Here is a 24,182-nt window from a genome sequence, read left to right as displayed (position 1 = left end):
ATGAGATATATAAGACTTTATTTTTTTCTTTCCTTATTTCATCATCTGGAAATGTTCTTGCAATTTTGTGAAAATAATTCTCTTTCTACCTTGTATCAGCACTCTATTTCAGGGTTAACAGCCACTTCTTGACAGAAAATAAAGCCAAAAAGGCAGAGTAGAAGATTAGGGTTAGTCCTGCTTCAGAAGGGTGTATGGTACAGTGTGCATGTTCACAAGAATATTAACCAGGTTTGGGCTATTTTTTAATAACTTCTTAAACAACAAATTACCCCAGATTCTGATTTCAGCTACAGCTCTGGAGCGCCAGTGCCAAAATCAGAGATGACTGCAGATGAGAGCCAGACTGAGCCCGTTTTATCCCTGGGGATGCACTGTGTATCTCACCAGGTTAGGGCACGGGAGTCACCCAGATATAAACTCCCAAGAGAATGATAAGTCGTGGTCCAGCAGCACCTCATAAACCAGATCGAGGATGTGTGCATTGACACGAGCACATTTTAAAGAAAAGGCAGAAGGGCCCTGCTGAAGGGATCATTACAAAAGGCTCTCCTCCTCCATGAGGGCTTTGCTGACAGTGAGACACACCACCCACCCCAGGCACAGAGGATGGGGATTGAACCTCGAGGTAGGACTCTATATAAATCATCTTCTGAAGCTGTGCCCTTGATGATCCCTCAAAGCTGCTGTTACTTTGGTTGGGTAAGCCCTGAAACCTTCTAGGACTGAAGACCTTTACTTCTCTAAGCTCTTTTCATACAGTACCTCAACAAAGAAAGTTTTTGAAGCAGACAATTCTTTATCGACTTCTTCGCACATCCTGAAATGCTCTCTTAAATTTTATGGATCTCTCAACATAAATGAAGCACCCCTCTGGAATTTAGACAATAAAAAATGCCCTGCAGTCTATCTTTAAACCTGCTGAGAGCCTATACACCCTCGTCTGAACAAATACCAGTAATTGTGTGGTGAACCTGTATCCGGATTATAGGTGTCCATCACAACAATGACTCAATACTAATAATCTATTTTCAAAATGTTGGGGTTTGTTTTGATTTGTTTTCTAATAAAGTCTGGTTAAGCTTCAGTGCTTCATCTGAATCCTTCTGCATCTAAACTTTGCTTAGGACATGAATGCAGCTCCAAAACTCTTATTAAATGCTCATTCAATTATGCTCTCCATGGATGTACCACAAAGCTGAACTGTTACTTGTGACATTTACACTCAGAAAGTTTTAGTAATTTTAATTGGTAATTGTTATGCAGCATCCTACAAAGCTGCCCTGGTAATCACCTCTAATGGTTTCTACAGCTGGTTTTTAGACCAAAAAGAACTCTCTTTTCCAAAATGAACTGTTTGCAGATAACACAGAGAAAGCCCTCTGACAGTGATGTCTGTCTGCACTCCTTACTCATTTTCTTATTCCAATTCCTCCCTGCTCTTTCTCTATCCTTTAATAACTTTCTACCTTTTCCCATATTTTAATACCTTATTGTGGCAAATTTTTGCTGTTCTTGTCCACCAAATATCCCTAACTTGTCTTAAAGAACTGTCTAATCTAGTTTTCCTATGAATATGCCATATTCATCCAAATTCAAAAACAGTTAAACAGTTTCCAATTCAGGTTTTACATTTACCTATTCCCAGGGTTTTCTACTACCCACACTATCAGTGTTTATATGAATAATAACAAGCACCTCCAGATCTTCATGAATTTTGGGTCATCTGCTGTGGATTCATTCCAACGAGCAAAGCAAGAATCTAAGAAAATTGAAAATAAAGATTGTTCTGTGCTTTAAAAGCCAGGCAAAGGAGCAAACCCAACCTGTGCCTGTTCCAGTTCAGCCTCCAGGGCACAGATAAAGACAAAACCCCTGCCTTACTCCCCTGCAGACATGCAACACTTCATAGGCAAAGGTAAGTGACAAGGACATCTCTCAAACTCTTTTCTTCAGCTCTTTATTTGTCCATATTTTCTGTAATGAATTCCATAATTACATTCTGTAATGAATGTTTACCTTTTCCCATCTCTACTGTTCTAGTATTGCATTACTAACTGAAAAAAGTGATTTGTATGGATTCTCAGCCTTCAAACTAACAGAGAATACATGATTTTCCAGCCCCAGATGAAGAGACTTCCCCCATTTTTCAGTGTCTACATTATTCCTGCATGCTTATTGTGGAGTATTCAGGTTTGAATACTCAGCCAAAATTGCACCTGTCAGTTCTATGAAGAATTGCAGCTTCCTAATAAGAAACAAAAGACCAGAAAGGGGAAACAAAACAAAACAAAACAAAACAAAACAAAAAAAAAAAAAAAAAAAAAAAAAAAAAAGAAAGGAAAAAAAGGGAAAAAAAATTCCAAACCACAAAAAAAACCCCAAACCAGTATAATCCTGGTTTGTTTGTTTTTAATGGATTAAAACCAAACACAAAAATTAAAAGCATCAACAGAATAGCACCAACTGTGAAGTTAATAAAACTCCTCTTATCGTCATGAACAATGAACTGGAAAAAATAGATACAGCTTTTCCCTCTTCCATTTATGTAACACACTAAATCATTCTAAGTGTTCAAAATGCATATTAAATTATTGACCATACCAATCTCCCTAGTCCATAAAAATCCTGCAAAGAAAGGCTTTGCCCACACAGCTCTGCTGGCTGCATCCCTGCTGCACAGCACTGCACACAGCTCTGGGCATCTTTGGTGCCTTAAAACACATTTATTGACTTGTGCAGGACTTTTCTGGTTGAAGATGCCCAAAGTAAAGCAAGGCTGTGCTGTTTTGTTAAAAGCTTATTTTAACAGCAAAAAAGCACCAAGGAGAGAGACACAACAAGGGCTGAAAGCCCATCTCCATGGTGGCTTTGGAGTGCTGGAGAAACATGTGTAGGCTGGGCAGAGATGGCATTGCAAGCCTTACACATTTTATTTATCTATTAAAAAGTACTTACACGCATTTTAAATGCCTGTCCTTATCTATATTTAGATATATAGTATCATTCTTATATTTAAATATCCTGGAAATAAACAATATGTAACTGCAGATGTTTAGAACACTGTTCCCAAAAATCTTGTTGCAGTGGCTATGGACAAGCAGCAGCTAAAATTAGAAAATAATGATGGGTTTTTTTCATAGTACTGGCACATGAAATATAATTCATATGTCAAAGATGCCACTATCATTTCCTGAGGCAGATGACAACAAATATCATCAAAATAGCCTGGTTATATCAAAGTACTGTTTCCAGGACAGCAAAACAAATTCTCTTGCAAGTCCAGTGCAGTGGTAGTAAGGGAACTTTATGCTGTTTGCAGCGTGTTCTAGAATCAGCAAATAAGAACAGCAACAAGCAGCTTTGTTAAGGATTAAACACTGATGCAGTGATATGGAGAGAGATACTGAATAAATGAGTATTCAGGATGAGTTCATTAAGCTACTGCAGCAAACTAGGCAGCCCTGTCTTTGAGATGGATGTGTTTGCTCTCAGTTGAACACTGCAAAGTAAATATCAGAGTTCAACCTGTTCCAGAAGAATCTGAAGTCAGGAAAGGTAATCTGCATAATAGCAGCAATTTCCAAAAGTATTCACTATTAATTAATTACATTATTGAATAAACTTGCTAGCAAACTCAATGAGCTTTCAGTTACTCAAAAAACCCCATTAGTAGTCTGCCTTTCTTTAACCTTAAAAGCTGCAAAAATCTACTCAAATCTGCCAGTGGTACCACATGAAGCCACAAATTCTTCTGTCTTATACATTTTTAATTATTTATTTTGCACAGTACATCCACTGCATTGTTTCTCAGATGAACTGGAGATGTTCTTGGCAGATACCTAAATAGCTTCCAAAGGAAAACTCTACCAAACTCAAAACAAGCTGCAGGTACCCCCAATCAGCACCACACCTGCCTCTACACATCCTGCTAGAACTTTGTGCAAAATGGGGCAGAAAAGGCACAATGTGTATTAACAATGTCTTTTAAATGTCTGGAAACTCCCTGAAGTTGTTATAACTACTATTTATTATTATTAGGTATTATTTTGTTTAAACTACAGAATATTGAGTAAATATTATTGATATGAAATCTTACAGCACTAATTAATTTTTAAAAATATAGTGAGGCATTCCATTAACTAAGACACACATCAAAATCACTGCCAGGACATGTACAAAAGAAAGCTGCCAGTCTACAAGCCTGCATCTGCCAGGACATTTCTGCCCTTCTCTACCACAGCACACACTGCAGGGGTTATGTCTGCATTGCTAATGCCAGGTTACAACAAGAAAAGAAAGACTTGAGAATCTGCTATCCAACACAACACCATCTTAGGCTGCAGTGAACTTTGCACTTTACACAATTCGTGTGTTGGAGGAAAAATCTAAGCCTGATTTTACAAAATGGAACTAATCTAGAGTAGGAGACACTTCAGGTAACAGTTCAGAGTTGCTATTGTTTCTAGAATACAGGAATAATTGTTTTTCTCTCAGCATTTCACTACTGGTTCATCTATTAACCCTTGATTTTGCAAAACACTCTTCTAAGTTACCAGCTGTAAAGTTGAAAAAAGACAAGAAAATGATGACTCTGCAGTAGGTTCATTAACTTCTTTCCTAAAGATCAATACAATAACATTACAGACGTGTAGATTTTCCTGCATTTTTTGTGGAAGAGGAAAAGTATCAGTAGTACACTGCATTATTTTTGCAAAGGGTTTCCAGCTAGTGAGGTCCAAATGTCACAGAGCCTTCCAAACAGCCTTGCAGCACAAACCTGTAATGAAATACACCACTGAACCAACCTGCCTCACTCTCTGTGGAGCTGCTGCTGCTCCTATCTCCACACAGAGCGTGGTACCATGTAGGACAGGCACAACGCTGCTTAAACTGACACAGTGTTCAGAATATTCACCCAGTCTGCCGAGATAAAAACAAGCGCCAGCTCTGCTGGCAGCAGTCAAACAGCAAACATCTTCCCCCACTGGCTGATGAAAACGTCAAGGAGAGTGAGCTCTAGCTGGATAAATGAGGTCACTGTTTGCAATTCCCTGCCAGCCTGCTGGTTGAAGAAAACATCATTCGTCAGTAAACCTAAAGCAAAACACACCATACCACAAAGCTGTCCCCGAGTCATTGCTCATACCGTCACAAAACAAACACAAGCAAAAGAAAATTGCTTTTAATTCCAAAAGACAGCCTGTACACCCCTTTACTATCATAAGCATGATATTAGTTTAAACATTGAATGAAAACTAAAATTTAAAAGTAATTTCACAGTAATCACAATCTACTTTAAGGAAAAAAAAAAAAAATGAAAAATAAATGCAAAGCAATGGCTGCAGCACTGCTTTTGAACCACTTCTCCAAAATCATTCTATAAACACTTAGAGGTCCAATATTTATAGGGGGCCCTGAATTCACATGCAGCACATTCATTGTGTTAATCAGCCTTAATAAATAGGTCCACCCCAGGGCTTTGGGCAATCCTTTGATGCTCATCTGCCTGCTTTGAGGAACTGCTCCAGGAAATTAGTTCAGGACTTTTAAATACAATACATAGAGAGCAGGCAGCTGTGCTGAAGGGTTTAGAGGTGTTGCCCATGGAAATGTTATAAATAAGAAGCTTGACTAGGCCAATATTCAAGCAGCAATCAATTTATTAATTAATGTGGTAAAGTATGAGCAAAACAGTGCTGGGTACAGTGGGGGAAGTTTTCCCTCCAGCTGCACACTGATGGTTGAGGCTTACAGGTATTTATAGGGGTACACACACACTTTCTCAGCAGTTTCTATTCCAAATTTTCATGTCACAATTCTAAACACTATTGTGAGTTAGTTTTTCTCAGGATGTACCCCAGAAAGGAGTATCCCCAGATGGTGGGGTCCGACTTCCGAAAGAAGAAAGAGGTCTTCCAGCTGGTGCGGTCCAGACTCCAGATGTGTGTCCATCTTTTGATTGCAAAGACCATAAATCTCATAACAGTGATGTCCAGCTTCCCTTGGTCGAAGCTATCCATCCTTGAGTTGATGTTCATCTTCCTTTCTCAAGCTGCTTTTTACTGTTTTGCTAAGGTGTTGAGATAAGCATGTTTCCTTTACATATATTCTAAAGCTATAGTTTCAAAGCTCCTTACTACAAGCAATATTCTAAAATTATACTTCAAAAGGTTATTATTGCAAAGCTGTTCAATGCTTAGCTATGTGCAGAAAGTTCCTGTCAAATAGCAACATCCTTAAAGCTTTAATTCAGATGCTATAATGGTTAATTGCAAACAAAAGATGGGTTCAAAGGCCTTCTTCCATGCTTTACTCCCTCGGTTATTTATTAGAATTTGTCTTTTAACTGTCCCAGATCAGTTTCCACACAAATCACAATCACAAGTACACACTCTGCCTGTATATACCTGACACGAAGCACAGCTTTGTATCTCACAGAAATGGCATGTTCAGCCCATGGTTCTTGGGAATGCCCAGAGACCACACTGGAATCAACTCACAGTTTAAATCCTCGTGTGTTACCACAAACAGAACAGCTGCACGGGACAGTTCACTCCAGGACATCTGACTATCAAGGAAAAAAAAATCTTTAACTTGATGCATTTTTAATTAGGCTTTGTCAATAAGAAAGCCTGGCTGAGCTTTACACAGGTCTCCATTCCTGCTGTATGCAATGCTGGCACTGTTTATCCTCAGCAGCTCTAATCCTGCTTTGAAAAACCAAGTGTCAGCATCAGGAATTAAATGCATTAAAAAATGAACACGGGAATGATCACACAGGCCATTTGTTCCCTTTAAATACTGCTTACACATAAATAGATAAAAGTATTGCCGAGATAGCTGAGGAAGCTTTGACAAGCCTTTGGGGAAAAGAGTCTGCTGCTGCTGGCACAGTGCAGGAGCTCACCTCTTTCAGGAGCATTAAACAGAGGAGACATGGCACAAGGAGGACCTCTGACCCCTCCTCAGGCCAGGAATCAGAGTGGGATGGAAGTTTAGGAACAGCCCCACCCTATGGCTTTGAAGCAAACACTTCCAAAGAGACACAGGGGGAATAGAGCTCTGCTCCTCACTTCCCACCTCAGATCAGGACCAAAAGGCACTGCCTATTACTGGAGAAAATTAACACCTTCCCCCCCGGGAAAATCCCATGGGTATGATATCCACCACAGGGCTCTTTCCTGGGGGTCACAGCTGTGCACCCTGCTGTGGGCACAGATGGGACTCCAGAGGTGAAGGAAGTTCTGACAGGATGCAGGATCAACTGCAGAAGGGAACCCCATGACTTAGGTCACACACCTCTGCTACCTGCAATGCTCTCTACTCTCAATGCACAGCTCTGCCAGTAAACCAAGCCACACAATTAATTCTTTTAATGTACAGTAATGATCCTGTTTCTTCTGTGATCTTAGGAGGAAAGCACTGCACATGAATACAGATTGCTGTGTTATGGCACCAGGACCTTCCAGGCAACCAGCACCCTGTGGATGCAGCTACACCCTGCCCAGCACTTCTGAAAGCAGCAGAGACCTCAGGAGGGTTTCCTCCTTTTAATAACTGAACAGCTTAATACAGAAGGCACTGACAAAAGAAATATTTGAAGCACAATTCAATTATTTCCAACTGCTGATTTTACAGTTTCTTAAAATGCCATTTCCTAGATGGCTGCTCATGCTTCCTGAGGGGGCTGTGCTTTGCCAGGGGAGGGGCTGTGTTTCTGGGGGGCTCTGTCCTTGCACTCCTCTTGAGACACCCAGCTCCATCCTCCACCTGCAGATCGAGCCCACAGCTCAGCCCAGAGCTGAGCAGCTGGCCTTGCCCAGGGTCTCAGACTCTCACCCCACAGCCTGCTCACAGACCCAGCAGATTTTCCCGAGCACCAGGGCCTGCTGGAAACATCTGCACCCAGGAGAGTTGGGCTAAGCCACTCCCAGGCTATTCCCAGCAGTGCACAAAGGCACTTTCAAAGACCATGCCCTGCCACCCTCCTTCTCAGTGACTCCTTGATTTAGGGAATTATAGACTCACAGAAATGGGCACATATAGAACCCCTGTCTGCCTTTAGGTGTTCATGTAACTTCTGAAAATGCTGCAGCTGACAGGAGTCCCTGGGGCTCTTGGCCATGGACAAGGTGCCACAGGCACCAGGGGCACATCCTGACGCGGGTCTGATCTGCAGAACACATGATCTGCACCACACCCAAATCACATCCAGCAGTCTGGAGCTTCCCATCCGATTAATAGACACCTGAACTCCCTAAAACACATGGGAAGAGACAATCACACCAGCACCTGCCCTGGCACAGCAGCACGGCGGCAGCAACAAGTGGATGGCAAAAAAAAGAGCGAGATGACAAGGGCCATGGATGCAAAAATGGATCCTAAAATGTCCTGATTTTCAGTGGGACACTGTCTGTGTCTTAGGGCTCTTGCCTTGATGAAGAAGGCTGCATGCAGCTTGAAGGCTCACTAGCATGGCACTTGTAATTTCTGAGAGCAGTTTGAGTGAAGAATCTGCTGCTGCCCACTTTCAAAAAGAAGAGGGAAAAAAAAGATACTGGGGAAAGCAAAACTGGTGCATGGAGAAGATGGATTCCAGAGGCAAACAAAAAATAGCTGAAACACGAGACACTTGAGAACTTTTTATCTCCAAAACATCATAGCTGGAGCCTTTCATCTTCTCAGCACACTAATCCAGCAGACACAGAGGTGGGAAGCAGCACTTAGCTGGGACCTTGGAAAGGGGGGCTGGTGAAACAATATCCACTCAAACTCAGCTTTGGTCTGAAGCTCTACAACGTGCTCTACCAGCTGAGAGCATCCTGCAGGCTCCGCTGCTGAGAAAGGTTTTAGAAATGTACCTTTCACAAATGTCTTCCATCAGAATCTCTTTTATCTCTCACAATGATAAAAGCACTATTGCACAGAAATGACACTTGGTTTTACCAGCTGGCATCTAGAGCTGTCTGCAAGACATTTTTCAAATAAGTCCCAGCAACATTACTATTAGGAAAGACTTCACATGATTATTATTGCTCTTCATTAGAGAATCTTTTGCTATGAAATGGTTATTAATAACATAAATATTTAAAACTAATCACACATTGATATGAAATGAATCGTTTTGTTCTTTTGTGGAAAAAACATACAGATTGCATCTTGAAGATGCACTTATACCACAAATGAACAAAAATTTTAAAAACATTGCTGGGAGGAAGAAATCTTTTCTTAACCCCTTAATGCTGTCAACAGTATCCAAGCTACATTTTCTGCCACATTCTATCCCCTGGGGTCCCTGCTTGGTCCAGAGACCTTCCCGTAGTAGAAACTGCTCCCTTTACACTGTCCATACTTCTTCAAACAAGCCTTGATCATGTGCAGGACATGGGACAAGGATGTGGAACAGCCCCTGGAGTCACTTGCCTGTGCCAGAGCACCAGGGAAGCAAGGCACACAATGTTTTCCAGCATAACAAAATGCAGGGAGACAGTGTGGAAGGCAAGGGGAAGTCAGGATGACTCTGCAATACAGCTTGTTCTCTGTGCTGTTCTTTCTCATTGAAAATGCTGTTTGATCACAGGTCAAAAATAATTCACCTCTGTCACCTCCCTCCTTTCAGGGCTGCAGAGATGTTCCTGGGCTGCAGTGCCAAACCAGAGGCAGCTCAGCACAGCAAATCCTGAGAGCTCTGAACAGCTCCAGCCACCACAGAGCTCACCCTGATGCCAACAAGTGAGGCCATTCAGACAGTGTAAGAGCTCAGGGCAGTGGGGTCAGCTCTCTTCTCTGATAAACAGGATTTTTTAATCCTCTCTCCCTCCCTGCTGCAGCTAGTTTTGCCATGGTCTGTACACAGCAGTTTTCCTGACTTCAGCCATCCAAGGGTAAAACTGGCTTTGAAGCCCAACAGAAGGCACACAAATGGAATTGAGAAAAGATTTTTACTGCAACTTGATGAGAACACTTGGAAAAAAAAATACCACCTGTCCTGTAGCTGATGCTTTCAGGAGAAAGGTAACACTTTTGTCTTTCACTTCTGAAGCCACACAGTCGCTACGATGGCAATTTCCACTCTTCATGTGACAGCAAGAACATAAAACAAGCCTGTTAACAGCTTGGGCAATGCTACATAAGGGAAATATCATTCCTTTAAATTGCAGGGGGAAAAACATCTCAGAAGTGAAAAACGTAATATTTGTACTACACGGTTGAAGTGCAGATCTCAAAGCACGCTCAGGTCCTCAGCTCAAGCCTCACACGTATCAGTATGCTGTCACGAACAGGGCCAGGAAACAACTCAAAGCAAAGTGTAATTTTTATTGAACTCTAACTATGGCTCCTATGGCTCTCAGTACACAGAAAAATAAGGTTTTATCCTGATCCACACCATACTTCTCTGAACAGCTCGCTGGTTGTTTTTAAAAAATACACAGTACAAAGGTCTTTAGCTTTCTCTAATGCTCCCAATTACAAAACATTCATCTTTGCCAATCACCTTTGTCTAAGGTTTATATTTTGTGCCACCAGAACACTCTGACACAATGCCAACTTCTCTCCTGGGAGCCAGCAGCTTGAGATAACTCTGAAATCATGACATAACTCTAATAAACCCCCAGAATTATGCCAGCACTGTTTGGGTACAAATGAGCCCTGAAGCAGATCCTGTGATTGTGATTCAGCAGCCTCACACCCTCCCAGCAGTGGTTCAAAGGCACTGCAGATCAAGTTCCCTTTCTTCACTGCCCAGGATAGTCTTGCCTAGTTCCTCCTAATTCTGTTTGCTCTCCATTTCAAAAGGAAATGCAGGCAAACATCTGAAGAAAACCAGCTCAGACATTGCTATGTTTTATGGAGAGGAAATGCTCATAAAAATTGACTCTGAGAATGTATTTTTAATAGCAGTGATGGGAAAAAAATATTTTTGGATTGGAGATTTAACCCACCTGTACTGGGATATGAAATCATTTCACCAGGCTAAGATCCAGGCTCATTTCACAATAATTGCAGGCATCTAATTTAAGAGCAAAGTCACCCAGGCTTCTCTCTATAATTAACTGCAAAAGACTGATGACCTGAATTGTTCTGCTGAAATACCTAAAATTTGTCTAATCCTCCCCGCTGATTTAAGAACTTCATCTAAGGCTTAAAGTCAGGTAAGAGGACTTTCAAATTAAAAAGAAATTAACAGAAAAGAAGAAGAAAGAACAGAAGGCAACCCAGAAACCTAGAACAGAAGATTAAATTTGGTTTAAAAATACAACAGCCAGACAGCTACTCAAGGTCCACAAAATATTTAATGCCCATGCATTAAAATGTTACAAAATTGAATAGTGTTTACAGTTTAATGAAGCAGATGGACAGAGCATGTGCTGTTTTCTCTGCATAAAAGCCCAATCAAAGTAAAACAGCATCCCTTCTGATGTCCACATGTTGGTAAACTCAAGGGATTAATAACCATGCAGTCAGAGTCATAGTGCTTTGCTTCAAAGAAATTTGCAAATGAAGATTAATTCTAACAGCTTGATGCATGTCTGATAAATAGCACTAGAAATACAGAAAATACATGTTTCAAAGTTGTATTTTCATGCAATTATTTGAAAAGGTATTGTCACAGTGGCATGAAAATTTGTTACTGTCTACTGGTTTGTAATCATTTCTGCCTTAAAGTGGTTTTCAGACCCCCAGGTACCTCAGGGTGGATGTTGACAGCGTTTGGCATTCTCAAATGTTGATCAGCCACACTCCAGAGCAAAGTGTTTCCAAGCTCAGTCTGTGATTTTCTTCCCAGGTTTGCCAATGGCCAGGAGAGCTGAAACCACACACCATCACCATCTACAGCTCCATAGAATCACTAGGCTGGAAGAGACCTTCAAGATCATCGAGTCCAACCCATGCCCTAAACACCTCAGGTAAACCCCGGCACCGAGTGCCACATCCAGTCTTTTTTGAAACACATACAAGGACGGTGACTCCACCATCTCCCCAGGCAGGCCATTCCAGTATTTTATCACTCCTTCCATGAAAAAATTTTTCCTGATATCAACCTATATTTCCCCTGGTGCAGCTTGAGACTGCGTCCTCTGGTTCTGTCAGAGCTGCTTGGAGAAAGAGACCAAACCCCACCTGACCACAGCCACCTTTCAGGAAATTGTAGAGAGTGATAAGGTCACCCCTGAGTCTCCTTTTCTCCAGGCTAAACACCCCCAGTTCCCTTAGTGATTCCTCACAGGGTTTGTGTTCCCAGCCCCTCTCCAGCCTCATGACCTCCTCTGGACATGTTCAAGCACCTCAAAGCCCTTCCCAAACTGAGGGGCCAGAACTGGACACAGCACTCAAGGTGTGGCGTCACCAGTGCCAGGTACAGGGGCAGAATGACCTCCCTGCTCCTGCTGGCCACACTATTCCTGATACAGCCCAGGATGCCATTGGCTTTCTTGGCCACTGGGGCACACTGCTGGCTCATGTTCAGCCGGCTGTCAACCAGCCCCCCCAGGTCCCTTTCTGCCTGGGCACTGTCCAGCCACACCATCCCCAGCCTCTGGCACTGCAGGGGGTTATTGTGGTCAAAATGCAGGACTTGGCACTTGGATTTATTAGACTTCATCCAATTGGACTCTGTCATCCATCCAACTGTTCCAGGTCTCTCCTACCCTCCAACAGATGGACACACGCTGCCAGCTTGGTGTCATGGGCAAATTTACTAATGAAAGACTCAATCCCCTCATCCATGTCATCAATAAAAACATTGAACAGAACTGTTCCCAGCCCAGAGCCCTGAGGGACACCCCTGGTGCCTGGCCCCAGCTGGATGCAGCACCGTTCACCACCACCCTCTGGCCCGGCCATGCAGCCAGTTCTGAACCCAGCACAGAGGGCTCCTGTCCAAGCCACGGGCTGCAGCTTTTCCAGGGAGTGCTGTGGGAGACAGTGCCAAAGGCCTTGCTGGAGCCCAAAGAGAACATCCACAGCCTCTCCTGCACCCACCAGGCAGGTGACCTGGTCATAAATGGAGACCAGGTTGGCCAAACATGACCTAACCCTGTAAACCTGTGCTGGCTGGGTCTGATACCCTGGCCATCCTCTAAGTGCTGTGTGATGACACTCAATACAAACTGTTCCACTGCCCTACCAAGAAAGGCATGGAACTGGCCCACTGGACAAGATCCCACTGTGCAGACTGTAGGAAAAGCACAGACACGCCAACAGGAAGATGCCAGGTCTGGTGAGGCATATCTGGGTAACCTATTTTGGACAAAAACTCCCACCATGGCAAACTTCGGGAAAGGAAGAAACTGCTTACACACCCACAGTCTCAAACTGTGGGAATGGCTCTGGATACCCATGACTTGGGCTGTATAAAAGTGGTGCCTCTAGAAAAACACTTGGGGATGCCCACCACCAAGAAGACCAGAAGAAGAAAGGGCAGCTAGACACTGCAGGAACAGCATGTGGTGGTGAATATAATCTGTCTTTCTCTTTCTTGCCCCTCTCTCTTCCTATTTCTACCCCTCTCTCTCTCTCTCACTCCTTGCTGTTAAATAAAATCTGAACCATTGACTTTAGTATACAGTCTCATTTGCACTTCAATTTGGACACTAATATTATTTCAGGAGTGGGATCCCAACATTATTTCAGCAGATCTTAACATCAGTTGGTATCAGAGGTGGATCATAACATTAAATTGGAGTCAGAAGTGGGATCATAACACGGGGTTTTGGTACAACCCCAATTTCAGAGGACCTGACTCATTCTCTGCATGGCCTGGTCTATGCCATGGTGCACAGTGCGGGGCTCATCCATACCATACCTTTCTTCCCGGCCTTTAAATTACCAACATCTTGTCTAATATCTGTGAAAACAATAATATAAAACTACCACAAACTGTTGCAATATTTTGTTTATATTTATTTCATGGGTGTATCACTATCCAGTCCCACATGCCACTGCAGGAGCCCTTCACTCTGACCAGCAGCACAGCAGTGAGAGGCAGATTACATCCAAACAACTGGTGGCTTTATTATGCAACATTTCTGAAAAGTAAAATGGGATTGGGTGGTTTATCTTAATGTTCAAGGGCTGGGGATGACTGGATTAAAGTTTTTCAATCACTGTTCTGTTATTCCTCCCAAGACTGGTTTTTCAGCAGAGGACAAGGGGTGTTAGAGGAGAGGGTTATTTGCTGTAAGCTGCACTGCTTGGAAGCAAAGATTAATATGGATCACATCCAGCTTCACCAGTTCAGTGTCTTGTAAGAACACAGAAACTCCTGTAAGGCTGCTTTCTTCAAAGCCACAGCATGATGAATTAGAACTCAGCTACTCTCTGAGCAGCAGGGCTACCAGTAGCTTCCTTAACATCCAAGAAAATATCGATAAAATCTCCAACTAAATTTACACAACACATGTCCCAAGATGAAAACCTAAGTAACTTTTAATAGTAGCAGCTACGTGTTTATGAGCCCTTCCAGTGTGCTGGGGAACATTTTCAAAGCACCTACTATTGTATCATTTCAAACTGCATCACAAATGCTCACTACCCAAAGTGTAAACCCTCCTGGGAAGCAGATATCATTACATCCAACCACAGCTTGGTTTAGTATCACAAGTGATTTGATGTCTCCAAAGTTGCAGGTTCAACTGCAAGCACTAGGATAACTTCCAGGAACGTGAGTGTATTTTGAAAGAAAAATATGAATAATCCATGGGGGAAGCGCAGACAATAGCTTTTATACGTGTCCATAAATCATAAATCCAGGCACAAAAAGCCTTCTCTTGGTCAGTGGCAAAATAATAAAACCTAAAATAAACCATTATGTTTCTTCCAGAATTAGACTCTTTACAAGTTTTTGAAAGACTCTTTGGGCATGGACCCAAAAAGGGGGAAAAGAAGTAAGTGTCAGAGACTTGTTATGGGCTGAATGCACTCACAATCCTTGTCAGAAGTACCAACTGGTTCATCTTCCAATTACTGCTTCCAGAAGCTTTTTGCAGCCTACACCTTCACTGGTCCATGTTTTGGGTCTGACCTCCAAGGTTTTGGGGCACTACAGCAAAGCAGGACCATAGCAGCTCAACACTTGGCATGGCCCAAGCAACACGAACTTATCCTGGGGTTCAAGATACCAGCAGTGGATTCAGAATGAACTCTCCAAGCCAGGATATAAAATAATTATAACAGATTGCAGCAGATTAAAGTTATCACTATATGGTATGCTAAAGATATTCAATTATTGTAATTCATTATAGGCATAGACTTATTAATACTCACCAAAAGTCCTTGAGCAAGAAAGGCCACAATAAAAATAATCCTAAAGTTCCGGTTAAATGTTTCCAGCCAAATCACATGGATACCCTCAGCTACTTCCTTTCCTAATACATAAACTCACTGCCTCTTTTTCTAATTTGATGGGATTGTTTGCAAATATTCTGTTTATGTTGTGATTTTTTTAAAACCTAATCACTTCAAGAGAATGAAACGCTCTTCCCTCCCTTCTTATCTTTCTGGAAAGACTCTCTCCCCATTTCAGAGACAGCCAATGTAAACTGCTGGTAGCTTTGTCAAATCAGACCAATTCACAGCTATTTCAGAAAAACTGAAACAGAAAAATGGAAAATGGAGATAACAGTATTAATTTCCATCCACTTGATACTTATCTATTTAGACTGCAGAAAAATGCTTTTGTTTCCCTCAATGTTCCAATTGCAATTCAAACTTGGGTGATGATTGAAGCCCTGTCACAATATAAATAAAAGAAACTCTCAGAAACGCTTAGAATTGAACTACAACTACTGAAGTACAAAACCACAGAAACAAAATCTTTGGTGCCATGCAGCTGAAGAACTGAGCCCTCAAAAAAACAGCAGCTGCTTTGAAGAGAAATAATGAAAGGTCCCACCACCCTGTACACTAAAAAATATGGGATATTTCAGTGACTCTGACAGATTCAGAGCCGTGGGCCTCTGTACCAAGAGCCCTGGTTCAGCTGTCCATAAAGCCATAAATGCTTTTCTTGGTGAAAACAACTCACCCTCACCCAGATTAACCTCTCGGCACCCTCCAAGTCCTGTTTTTATTTAGAAGTTTTATGCTTGAGGTGAATTTCTGGAGACTCAAATTTTGTGCTTGCCGTGCATCAGAGAAGGCTGCACGCTGAATGCATTGCCTTTGGGCAGTAACTTAAAAGCCAACTGACTTCTGATTTTTCCCAAATGATGTTAAACCTTGATAACTGAGAGCTGTTTTCAAACACTTCAAGGTAAGGCACAGACACCTCCAAGTCTCAGAAGACTGCAGCATGATCAGAAAGTAGACTTGTTTTTCGTAAGTATTACTAAAAACTAAATCCATAAAGTGCATGAAGGGCCCATACGATAATGGACAAGGAATTTTTCTTGTAGCAAAAAGAGTCACAGAGACAGGAATAACAATGAAACAGAGCACAAAACAAAGAGGGGAAAAAACAGAAAGGGCATTGCAGAGTCACTGGTTCATCCAGGTCGACTTGCAGGAGAGTTACTACTGAAAACACTTTCATAACATGAAAATGTTATCTCCATAGGAACATTCCTTTTCTCTGATGGAATGAAAATAAAAAAAGTGATTAAAATAAAATACAAAAACAACTATATGCCAGGTAGGGCAAAAACAAAGGGAGAATCTTTTCCCATGTGGAAAAAGTCTATTAATATCACCTGGAAGTTTCCATCTCAGTAGAACAAAAATGTGAAACCTTTGCTGATTAAAAAACACCTACTATGTTTTCTCCAGGACCAGTGGAAGCTGATGAAGGGTCCCTTAAGATATTTCACATAGCTCACTAGTTTTTCATGTATTTGTCTCAAATGTCCAAGAAATTTAAAGGATTTACACTCTTGAAACATCTCTCTCTCCAACAACCAGGGTTCTTCTAACCTACATTGCCTTTTCTAAGCTTGGCACAGATAATCTTGAGCAACTTTGGTTTCTTTATTTTTTACAGAAATTATTAGGAGAGGCCCCAGACCTCCCTGGAAGCTGTGAAAGAGAAAGTGGAGGGATCCCAGACAGAAGAAGAAGCTGATACAATGCATGGGATAGGCTGAGAGTACAGGAAGGCAAACACAAGACATGCAGGACAAGGTGCCTTTCTGTGTGCTCACGTAAAATATCCAAAAATTATGGATGAAAATTATGGGCCAAAAAAAAATTACGGACAAAGTCTGTCTCCAGATCTTCACATTGACCAAGGAACAGTATTGGAAGAGTACAAAACTTCAGTGTTATTATGGAAGTAGCCCTTTAAAAAGCAGACTCAGAATAAATAATAAATACTTGCACAGATGAGCTCACACTGACACAGCACATAGGGGATGTTCTGAATTTGTGTCTTAGGTGTTTCTGTGTTTGTCCTGATAGGGAAGAGGATAATGAGAGACAACACTGGAACCTGCAACAGTGAGGTCTGATTTGCTGTTAGAGTTCAAAGACCATTCACTGATTCCTGAACAGCAAGTATAAGTACCCAAAGGACAAGGTACTCAATCCAGAGCAGGTAAGACAGGTAAAGCTTTTAAAAGGCTGAAGGAGTTCAGGCATTGATACTGTCAGTGACTGGGAGAAAAAAAAAAAAAAAAAGAAGAAAAAAAAAAAAAACCAAAAAAGTATGAATGAGTTACTCAGGCCCAGAACTCTGCAGAAATGCAAGCACAGATAATTTATGCAACGTATGTGTTTCACACTCCTACTGTTCTGCAGCACTCTGTAAAACCTGCTGTTATTACATGCTATACTGGCATGTCTATTACTTTCCAACAAGAAAATCATTACTTTGGCCTGCCTCCTGGTCTTGCTGAGTTTTGTATAGCTCACCTGGCCATTTCAAAAACACAGACTGAAAAATTGTCTATAAATCAGATACTTGACAGAAAAAAAAAAAAGTATTCTGCACTACTTAGCACAGCCAGGGCTGTACTGCATCAAATTCTACTGCCTGCTTTTTAACAATGTCATCACTTAGAAAAAATGGCACTAATATAATGGTTCAATTTTCAATGTAATGAAGTGGGCTCAACAGCATTCCACCAGTCACAAAAGAGACATTACGATCTATCGTTTGTGAATAAACTTCGCTTTGTTGTGATTTAATCAACCTTCATTTTTAACTGCATACATAAAACATTAAATGCTAGAAGCCTTAATTACTTTGAAAAACACCTGAATAATTTAATCTCAAAGCACAGCTTTTTTCCACACCAAGAACCTCAAGAAACTCCTTAAGGGCAAAAGCCTCCCAGTAATCTGTCAGCTAAATCCAAGAGCCTTTGTAGAACCAGTTAACTCATTTTCAGTGACTAAACATTGCTTCTACAAGTACTTTTAAGTACAGACTTTGTCTGCCTACCATGTGCAGTGTCTCAAGAGTAAGTCCCAACATACCAGCTGTAAAACAAGACTTGCTGGGAGGTAAACACCTCCCTGAGGTACAGAACAAGTGACCCACCCAACAGATGGAGTCACTCCACTAGAGCTGGGGGAACACTACTGCATGTGCACAGCCCAACATGGACCTGCTAAAGCCACCAAACAGGTGTCCTGTGTTTTTGTGCCTGCTTTAACCCAAGTACCATACTGCACATTCACAAGGAAGACACACACCAAGTTGCTTTCGCCTCAATAAAAAGGATATGCAATAAAAAGGAAAGGGGAAAAAAAAAAAGTCCTTTCCTCTAAATCTTTATAGCAAGTGAGATGCCATATAACTGAAATTCTTGCTCCCTCAAGGAGAAAAAAGAAAGAAAAAAAAAGAAAAAAAATTGCATAGTACTTACAACCAGATCAAGGTCCTGGCATGAGAGTAATGCCAGGTCATGGATGAATGCTGACCACATCCAGCCAAAGTGCAGCCTTTGAAATCCTTTCCATAGTCACAGCTGCAGCTTTCAGACCCCAGAGTAAATATATATTAAGTTTTGTCAAGTGCTGCATGGAAATCAGTATAATTCCATACTTCAGTCTGCAGTTCTTCAGGAAAAGTTCTCTCTAGCTCAGATATAAGATAACCTATGATTCCTTTCCTATTACAACAAAGATTTGCAGTAGCACATAAAAAGAAAAGGAGGAAGTTTCCATCACTGTCAGGCAGCAGAAAGCGGGGAAAAAAAGAGAGATGATTGTAATAAAGGTTTGTGGTTTTTATCTCATAGGAGTTCATTTGTATTGACTATCAACAATAGTAAAACTCTCAGTAATTCACTGACTCACCAAGGTATCCTCATCATTCCATCTCCTGTAGACTGCAACCCATTACATTTCCCTGGCATACTACCTTTACCCAAGGGCCAAAAATTTTTGCTTGGGCATCTTTCTGGAAACCATTTTTCATTTAAAGACATCAAAAGGTGCAGAGTTCAAAACTTACCTCAGCATTTCTATCCCAAGGGTTAAATTGCCTGCCTTGAAAAATATGCTCCTTATTTCACTCTCCTTTTTCCTTTTTTTCATTTTATGTACCTATTGTCTCTTGTTATGATTTGTGCAAGATCAGGCACTCGATTGCAATGCAGAGCAGCACCTGGAAGGGATTTCTTACACTCTATCTGTTTTCTCCCTTAACTAGTCACAGCCAGAGATTTCCACCTCATCCATCCCATCCCTCCTATTTATGTGCCTTGTTTCCACCAAGCTCGTCCCAGCCCACATTTTAGATGGTGGATGTGCTGAAGTCCTGCTTTTAATGGAAATCCACTACAGTAAAACAGATAATGCCATTCCCCTCATTAGGGGAAGTGTTTCCATGTAAATGTGACTATGCCTCATTACTCCATACTCTACCTGAGCACACTAAGCACAACACAGGCAAAAAAAAAAAAAAACCTGTTCCTCTCAGGTTTGTTGCAATTCGCTGACAATTTTTGTGTGCTGCTCCTCTCTTCCTTATAACCAGTACAAGTTCCTAGAAATGATGGAAATGCTTTCACAGTGATATGAAAGCAACACCAGCACTGGGTCCTCAGCATCCACAGATCACTGAAAAATAGGTGAGTGATTAAGAGTCCATCGTGCTCAGCTCAGTCACACGGGATTGTGCTGGCAGCAAGAACAAAGGAGGAATTTACAGCCCAAATCTGCTGGGTGAGATAAACAGGTAGTACTAATTCTACCCAAAATCATAGAATTATGCAGATAAAATGCTGCTTTTAGTGCTATGAACCACTTCAGAGATAATCATTGAAAGCTCAACTGGATCATACCCAACATTCCTAAGTATGCTCTTTATTTACCATTTTCCTGGAATAATTGATGGAAAATGGATAATACAAGAAAATCTGATTAAAATGATTTTCTAACACAGGCTCTTTTTTTCAGGACCACAAAAATTTTCTAATGTGAGACTCCATTCCCAGACACAATCCGTATTGAAATAATTAGAAAATCTTCCCCCTGGAATCTCCAGGTTGCATAAATGGTCTTGAGGGCGAGTCATAACCAAATGCCAAAACCCCTCCCCAGACACCTGTGGGGCTGCTCCACTGGCACAGTAAACACAGACACATGGAAATGCAACACTTTGGGAGCAGCAATTGCACCCTAAATGATGACCACTGTGTTTCATATAATCTCAGGTTCCTGCCCAAAGGGCAGAAATCGAGACCCTTAGACAACTACCAACAACACCAACCTTCCTGCAGCCCCTCTGGATTGTGAGGATACTCCTAAATCTCGGTGTTTTTCTCACAGAAGTACACAAATATCAGTGAGCCACTGTCTTACTAACAGACCACCACATGTGAGCCCCTTCCCTATGGCATTGCTCAGTAACATTTTAAAAGGCAGCCAGCTTTCCCTAAATGTGCACTGGAGGTCCATCACAGGCAACTCTGACACTTCAAATTCCCAAAACAATAACACAGCTCAAACACTGACATTATTTCTGAAATTGCAGCCTTCAAGGACCTACCTAAATCACACAGAAATTTTGCAACCAGTCAAGAACAGAACAAGGGCTTTTAACCTCCAATTTCATAATCTCCATTCCCTTTCAAGTTAGTGGAACTCTTTCAGATACATCCCTCTGTGTAGAGCTAGGAAAAAAATCTCAGTTACAGAAGATCATATGATCTGTGAACCTCCTCTATAAACCTTACACTCCTTTTGTTTCCTGCTGTCTATTTCAGATTCTGAGCACTCCTCATAAGCATCTCAGTGAAAGTGAGACCTCTCCACCACCTGTAACTCACTCATTCATGTCAGTATATTTCTGTCTCGACTGGGGAGGCAATGAACACTGGTATGGTTGAAAAATAGCAAACAAATACCTACAGACATGTAAGAAACTGATCCAGTGTTACAATGAAAAAAAACAGTCATGCAATGTAGTTGTATCAGGCCTAAGCCAAAAAAACAATCCAAAATCATACAGCTGCTTTTAAATATACGCATGTATTGATCACCTTCTATGTTTGTTAAATTTGTACAGCAAAGAGAGAGCAGCAGAACTGCAAAGCCATACCTGTTAAGTGTTGCAGTAAGGTAGAAAAATTACCAAAGAAAAGCCTCATAAAATCAGGCCTGCTCTGTTAGATCCATGGCTAGCCTGGCAAGCTGGCACTTTGCAAGTTCCCATGTGAAAGCAATCCTGGTGTGAACAGTTCCTTAACATAACAATCTATTCCAGGGTGAAAAACAACTAACACCTGCATAAACAATAAATCTATCCCATGAGAACCAGTGAAGAAAATATGTAAACAATTTAAGAATAGAGAGATTTGATAGACAAGTAAAATAGTAACCAATTACTAACCAATAAAGTAGCTGACAAGAAAGCTACTAACCAATTGGAGTCACACACGAAGTCTGTGAAACTGTATAAAAATAAGTTTTGTGAATAAAAAATGGTTTTTTTCCTGCATGAAGACAATGGAGTCTGGCGTGATATATTCCCATAGTTAAGGACCTGATTTGGACACCTTCTGTATTTCTGGAGGTTACATGAACCAGCTCCAGTCTGATCCCAAGGACCTGATACCCCCTGAGAGCTGGTGCACCCCACAAGTGCTCCTGGAGCACATCAGCTCCTTTCACTTCATCCCAAGGGAATCCAGCTCTGAAACTGCTCCAAGGCGCAAGTGAAAATTCATCAGGATCAGTCAGGATTTGTTCCTGGTAAGTTTTTGATCCTAACTAAAATGCTACCACGTGCTTATCCCAACTGTAACCTACTGCAGGCCAAGGGACTCTTCTGGAACTGCACTGACTCAGGTCACCCAACTTTCAGAGCAATTACATCTTTATTTAGAATTGTCGTTAGACCACTGATGTAAACAGCTCTTCCTTAAGACTCAAAACTGCAGCACACCATCACTCATAATTAGGTGGACTTATGCTCAAATCCTTGTTCTGAAGAACTCCCCCAATCTATCTTAAATGCTTTGATTTAACCAGGCTCTAAAGCCTTAGGACGGAAAAGGGGGAAAGGAGGTCAGCAGTCTTTGCACCACCAGGAGCAGAGAGAACGAACACTGGGGATGAATGATCAGTCACACTGGCAGTGTTTGATTTACTTTCTTGCACTTGCCCAGCACTTCAAGCAAGTTTTCCCATTGGCAATTGGAATTCTCTCCATATTCTCAAAAATAAAACTTCAATATTGGCTTGGTTTGTTTTTTGGAAAGCTACAAAATGCTTTTCTTTCCTCCCCAAAGGAACTGCAAATTTTAAATACTGCCCCAGGCAGTCTAAAATATGCCCCCAAAAGCTTTTATAAAATCATTATTTTCCTTAAATTATCACATTGTTTAATACTCCCTAATTGATTTTCTTAGGCAATATCCTCCAAACGCCAGAGGGGTTTTATCTTATCTATTTTATCTTAGAATCGGTCAAAACTATTTACAGATTCTCTACATAAATAACACATAATAAGTGATGTGGCTGTTGCCAGCCGTGTTAAGAAAGATTAAAAAAGGTCTTTTAGCTTCAGCCTCAGATCTGTAGGTCATCCAATGTCCTTCCTAATGGATAAATACAGTAATTTATCATCATCAGTCACCATCAGCATTGTTCTTTTTACTATCATATATTCATGAACATCATTCGATGCAGCTGAGTGAAGCGTAAAAGAAGTGCATGATTAAAGTGGAAAGGGACAGAGTTTGAGACATCCGAGATTTTGCGACTAATGCATCCACTTGAAATATGACACAGGTCCTGTAAGACTCACAAAGACAGCGCCAACAATTTACAGGCACGGGACACAGGCAGGTGGGGCAGCAGGTGAGACTACCTGTGTCTTGAGACGCAATGTTAAAGAAAGCAAAATATGTGAAATGCAAATTTGTACACCTACATGTCCTTCCATAGGTCAGACAAATTTCAAAACTCTATTCGTTAAAAAAAAAACCAAACCACAACAAAACACAACAACAACAATTATACCCCTCTAGGGATCACTTATTGCATTTACTACCACCATGGGAAGAGAGTCTGTGGTCACATTTGTTTGTCACTAACACATGCATATGATCTCTAAATGCCTCCAAGTTATTAAGAAGTGCTAAAATGACGGGTTTCAAATTTGAGAATAACATCAAACAGCATCGCTGTTTGCTTAAAGAGTTCCTCCCTCTTGTTAATTATCAAAATAGTTTGCCTGAAGCAATACTTTCAATTGAAGGATGCTGGAAAAAAACACAGACAGGGTTTTTAAAAACAGCTAATACAATATATATGTTCAAATATCTGAGGCTACTATGTAACCTAGCGTGCCTGCAATTCTTTCTAACACAGAAGAGCCAAAAAGATTGCCCTGTTTCACAGTTTTTGATTTACTGCATTAGGTAATCCCTTTAATCCACCTGCAAGCAGAGGGCTCTACATGCTGGAAATTCAGGTGCTGTATGATGCTGCCCAAGTTCCCACATGCTGTTTTGCAAGCAAGGCACATTGCAAAAAGGCATCAGAACCATGAGGGGAGGGTACCAAGAGCAAGAGAGCATCAACATGATCACCCTGCCCTGTGTCCACCAGCAGAGACTCTTTGTGCTTGTGCCCCAGGGCAGAGGCTGGATAAATGACTGGAAGGGTCTTGGTGAAGTTTTCTGCATTAGGAAAGTGAGTTTCTGACACTTGTTGGACACTCATCACTTGTGAATTTGAGAGGTACAGAGAAATACCCGCATGTGCTCTGCAGACCCTGAAAACTT

General features: G+C 41.4%; 1 protein-coding gene across 3 annotated transcripts in view; it reads right to left on the bottom strand.

Annotated features, from left to right (window-relative positions):
• The window catches only part of DPP10 (dipeptidyl peptidase like 10), a 431,963-nt gene that overhangs the window by 209,385 nt on the left and 198,396 nt on the right, over nucleotides 1-24,182 (bottom strand). The window contains exon 1 of one of the 3 annotated variants that reach the window (XM_038143006.1): nucleotides 21,491-21,726. The exons of the other annotated variants lie outside the window; for them this stretch is intronic. The gene's annotated coding sequence lies outside the window, so the exon portion shown is untranslated. Of the gene's footprint in view, nucleotides 1-21,490; nucleotides 21,727-24,182 lie in introns of those variants that run through there. 3 annotated transcript variants of the gene reach the window in all.

The sequence above is a fragment of the Motacilla alba genome, chromosome 7 (assembly GCF_015832195.1).
Source record: "Motacilla alba alba isolate MOTALB_02 chromosome 7, Motacilla_alba_V1.0_pri, whole genome shotgun sequence".
In the NCBI taxonomy this organism is placed as follows: domain Eukaryota; kingdom Metazoa; phylum Chordata; class Aves; order Passeriformes; family Motacillidae; genus Motacilla; species Motacilla alba.
This window is presented reverse-complemented; position numbering and strand designations above follow the sequence as displayed.